Raw genomic sequence first — 5051 nt, forward strand, 5'->3', positions numbered from 1 at the left:
TTTGAAAGAAAAGGAAAGAGAAAACTACAAATAATGTAACTAGGATAAAAATATTTTGCTTTGCTTTTTGTTATTTCATCTTTTTAAACACATACTTTTCAGATTTGGTCCTCTTTCAAGGACATAGAATATCTCTACAAGGACAAAAGCATATGTCTTCTTATACGTGGTCAATATATTTGACTACAAATCTATGTGGCTTAAAAGGCTTATATTAATTTGTCACTGAGTGGTGTAATAATATATCCAAATTCAATGAGCATTTCCTTACTTATTAAGTCATGAAGCTTTAGGTAGAAGAGAGAATGACTAAAAGTGTGATTTTTTTTGTTTAAAATCTAAAAAATGCGGTGAGGCCTCGTTCCGGCTGCGGCCGCAGCCTGTTACATAGCATGTTCTGGGCCGCGAGCAGTCCCCCATCTCAGCTCCTTGAGCCCCCAGGGTGCGCTGAGCCCCAGGACGTCCGCAGCCGCTGCCTGCTCCAGCCAGAGGTGTGAATGACAGAGGTGGTGCCATCCAGTGCCCTCAGCGAAGTCAGCCTGCGCCTCCTCTGCCACGATGACACAGACACCGTGAAGCACCTTTGCAGCGACTGGTTGGTTCCCTATTGAGTACTCAGACTCATGGTATGAAGTTTCTCTCCCTTGCTGCCACCTGTAGAGGCACCATCGTGGGAATGATAGTAGCTGAAATTAAGAGCAGGGCCAAAATACATAAAGAGAATGGAAATATTCTAGCCTCCAGCTTCTCTGTGGAGACACAGGTTGCGTACATTCTAAGTCTTGGAGTAGTGAAGGAATTCAGAAATCATGGCATAGGTTCCCTTTTACTTGAAAGTTTAAAGGATCATATATCAACCACTGCCCAGCACCCCTGCAAAGCCATCTACCTGCACGTCCTCACCACCAACAACACAGCGATAAACTTCTATGAAAACAGAGACTTTAGGTAGCATCACTATCTATGCTACTACTACTGCATCCGAGGGGTCCTCAAAGATGGCTTCACTCATATTCTGTACATCAATGGTGGCCACCCTCCCTGGACCATCTTAGACTACATTCAGCACTAGGGCTCAGCGCTAGCCAACCTGAGCCCCTGCTCCATCCCACACAGGATCTACCGCTGAGCCCACAGCCTGCTCTGCAGCTTCCTGCCATGGTCAGGCTCCCTGGCTCTCCTCATTGCTTCTGGAAACTTCTGCCTTCACCTACTGCACTCTTGCTGAGCCTCTCCCACTGCACTGCCCTCCTGTTAACTCCTTCCTGCAAAGCCAGACTGGACTTTCTGCTGCAAAGGAGAAACAGTGTGTGGACACCCTTGAGCCTGAAGACATAGGAACCTCAGAACAATAGAACTGCAGTCAAGGGAATGCCAGGCCTTTTGTTGAGGACCAGACTGAAGAAGCCTGAGAGGCTGGCAAGTGGTGGGCAGAAGGGACATAGCTCTGCATGAGAGCAAAGCCTCTGGCTCAGGCAATTAGACTAGAGGACAGTTTTCTGCTCCTCTGTGGCCTCCTGCTACTTACTTCCCATTGTTTAGGGAGATCATTCTGTCTGTTGGCTCCATGCAGCTGACCTGTGCTGGGACCTGGGCTGTAGACAGGTAATCGTGAGGCTCCTGGGGCCCTGCCCTGCCTGTCTTTTATTAGCTAAAGCTCCAAGGCCTGCCCAGATACAAGAGGAGGTCAAGCCCCACATTGGGCAGCCCTGCTGCCATGAGCTGGTGTGGCTTGGTGTTATGGGCAGGAGGCAGTCTATACTTATGGCCCTTTAGACTCCAAGAACATAGGCTGTGTCAACCCCATAGATCATGCATATGTCACACACTTCTAGCATCCCTCACCCTGGACCCCTAGGCTACTTGCTGCTGTGTCCTGCCCAGCACTACTGCCCTGTCACAGGAACTGGGGAAGAATGCCCTTTCAGTCCCTTGCTATGCAACTTGAAGAAGAGAGAGGAACAGCTCTGAAGATGGGCCCTTAGTGACTGAGTGCTTTCTTCCTGGACCAGGCCTCCCTGCAGCCTCAAAGGGTCCTCACCATGCAGGTAGGCCTCAAGCAGGAAAAAGGTCCCCTTCCCTCAATAGTGTTGGCCAGTGGGTGGCCCAAATTGTGCTGACTAGCATCAGCTGTGTGCTGGAGCCCCATGTTTGAGTCCTCTCTCTTCAACAGTGATCATGTGATTTTCATTTCTGTTCCATGTGGTCAAACAGCGTCTTCCAGAAGGTTCTTCCTTGGACATTTATAATCCAGCCTAGAGGCCTTGCCCTGCCCTGCCCTCCCTCCCGTCCTCTAATCACAGCAGTGCCCAGCCCAGTATTGAATAGACTAATGTTTTGTCTCATTATGAATAAATAGACTAACTGGTTAAAAAATATATATATATATATGGTGAAGGGACAGACAAATTAAAGTTGGTAGTCCAGAGCAACAAAAGGAAGTGAAGTTTGAATCAATTGAAAGAATAATTTTAAACCCTAACTGAATTATTTTAGTTCTGGCAGGTATTCATATGAACTAGTTTCTTCCTCTAAAAAAATGAAGCAAAGTTATTTGATCATTTGAGAAGGATGATGACAGGAAGCTAAAGGCAGACTTATAGAAAATAGTACACACTTGGAATAACCATTGGAAAGCATGAAGAAGAAAAGTATTCCTTATAAAATAATAATAATTATTAAAATCGAAATAACCACTAACATTGAGGGTATACTTATGATTGGATACTATAAACACATACTGAAAACTATTCCTGAAATGCTTTCACAACCAGTTTATTTTCTTCGAAGTGATGAGCAACCCCAGTTTAGAATAGAATATATGTTTTGTTACATTGATGAAGATTTAGAAATTTTCTGAACAAGCAAAGAGGCTGAAGTCACATGTTAACAGTGAGGCCCTGTCAGTTAAGTTTGGAGAAGGTTTAATATGGGTAAGAAATGTGTAATCTGTAGAATATTTAAGACTCAACAAAATCTTCAAATGTCTATAAACATTTGAAAAAGATTAATTTTTCAACCTTTGTTTTAGTGTTGAAAATATGCAATTAGCTCATAGTGTGTTTATATTTCAGTGATCTATTAACCTAAATATTTAATTAACCAGTTCATTGTATTCCTGTACCAGTCTAAACAAAAGCTTGATTTATGTCTGTGTGCAGATACATATTTCAGAAACCATTTGCATCCAAATCAAATCCCATTTTTTTTGCATATATAAATCACTAGAACTCTTGAGATTTATAATGCTCTACATATAAAACAAGGCAATTAATGGGAAGGCAAATTAATTGAAAAATGATATTAATTTAAACAACAAAAACAACTACTGTTTGCCTTTAAATTTATTTATTAATTATTAGAATCACTGTGTCCAGTTTTTCAAGTATTTCCTAATTCAAAGTTATTTCTTTCATAAAGATGTGTAAGATTGGAACTTATCAGGTCAAAGACTAGTTGATGTTTCATGAGGATGTCTGGTTTTATATAATGTCCTTATTTCATATTATTCTTTCCTTTATAATAATACTAACATTTACTAAATAGTGTAGTAGGGATGTATCAGGCACTGTGCTTAATGTACTGCATTTTTATCTAATATGACATTAGATAAAAACTTGTTATTTACCCATTTTCACATGGGCACATGGTACAGAAGAGATTTAAAATTTTGTGTTAGTTTATATATCTGATAACCACTATCGCTTATCTAAATAGTTAAACCAGATTCTAGCTCCAAAGATTTAAACACTATAATTCTGTCACTCTGCTTGTTTCCCTATTCCAACTATTTCTCTCTTCACTAACACCTTTTCAGCCATATTTGATTTTGAGTCATATATTTCAGATAATGATTCTACAAAGGTTTGCAAATCACTGATCCTACTTACTATACCCCATGCAAAGTCTGCTGGTTTGTTGAATTTCAGAACCCATTTTCTATTTATTGCCTTCCTACTTCCCCTATAATTTGGCCTGCAGACCTCTCAAATTCCTTTAAAAGACTTAACATGAACCATTTCACCAACATCTCAGAAATATTCTGGATTTTAAAGATTTGTAAATAATATCTTTATGCATAATCCTATATCTACATATATTAGATTCTAAATTATATACATACATCATTTTATGAGATAATGAGTTAATTGAAATTAAGATCCTATATTAATGCTTCCTGTTACATTATACAAAGTTTTGAATATAAAAGACTCATATAATACCTGTTACTGAAATAATGCTGACATTCATAACAAAAGTTTCATTCATTCATTTGCATTGAACATTGTGTTCCCTCAAAAGACAAATTATCTTTGTAGAACTAATATATGAGGTCAGTATTACTGGAAACTTCCTGTACAATAAATCATTATGTCCTTTCTTCTCCAAGAGGACAAGTAAATAATGTAAAAAGAGACAGGAGCATAATATCATGCTCATAAAATAACTTGGTTTTAAGAGTCAGTGTGAGATTGCTGTGTACTCCTGAGGCAGGTGGAGGGTTTGGAAGATTTGTGTTGTATAGCGTAGATAAGTACTATGGTTTTCTGTATTAGTGGCTTGTCTTTGCCAAGATAAAGAGACTGACCTGGCTTTTGTGGAGCCTAAGATCTAAGAGGAAAAACATTCACAAGAGTCAAATACAAACCAATGATTGTTATACACGTGTGATCACAAAACCCAACTGTAGTAGAAAATCTAAGTTCCGAGAAGAATCTTGAAAAAGTAAGCATGTCCCTCTAGTAGATGCACCTGTTAAATCCTGTTTGGGGTTCTGGGATTCTTTTTCTTTATGCTTAGAATAGTGTGGATAAGTCTCAGATAGTGATAAGTATTAGGCCAAAAGCAAAGTGGATATAAATTATAGTAATATTTCTCTGGAAAATCCCTTCCTCTAATCAGTACTGGCAATTTTGCTCATGATAATATTTTTTCTTCTCTTTAAAAATGAGTAAAACCCCATGTGTAAACACTGAATATTTTTTCTTGTATGGAAAACTAAAAGTGTAAGTAAGATCCAAATTGTATAACTGATAATGTGAAGTAGGAAG

At 39.2% G+C, this 5051-nt stretch overlaps 1 pseudogene; it reads left to right on the plus strand.

Moving 5' to 3' along the window:
• Positions 1–464: 464 nt before the first annotated feature.
• Positions 465–1355, plus strand: LOC104868815 (annotated as a pseudogene).
• Positions 1356–5051: the final 3696 nt, after the last annotated feature.

This window comes from Fukomys damarensis, unplaced genomic scaffold (genome assembly GCF_012274545.1).
Source record: "Fukomys damarensis isolate Sample0158 unplaced genomic scaffold, DMR_v1.0_HiC HiC_scaffold_16, whole genome shotgun sequence".
Lineage (NCBI taxonomy): Eukaryota > Metazoa > Chordata > Mammalia > Rodentia > Bathyergidae > Fukomys > Fukomys damarensis.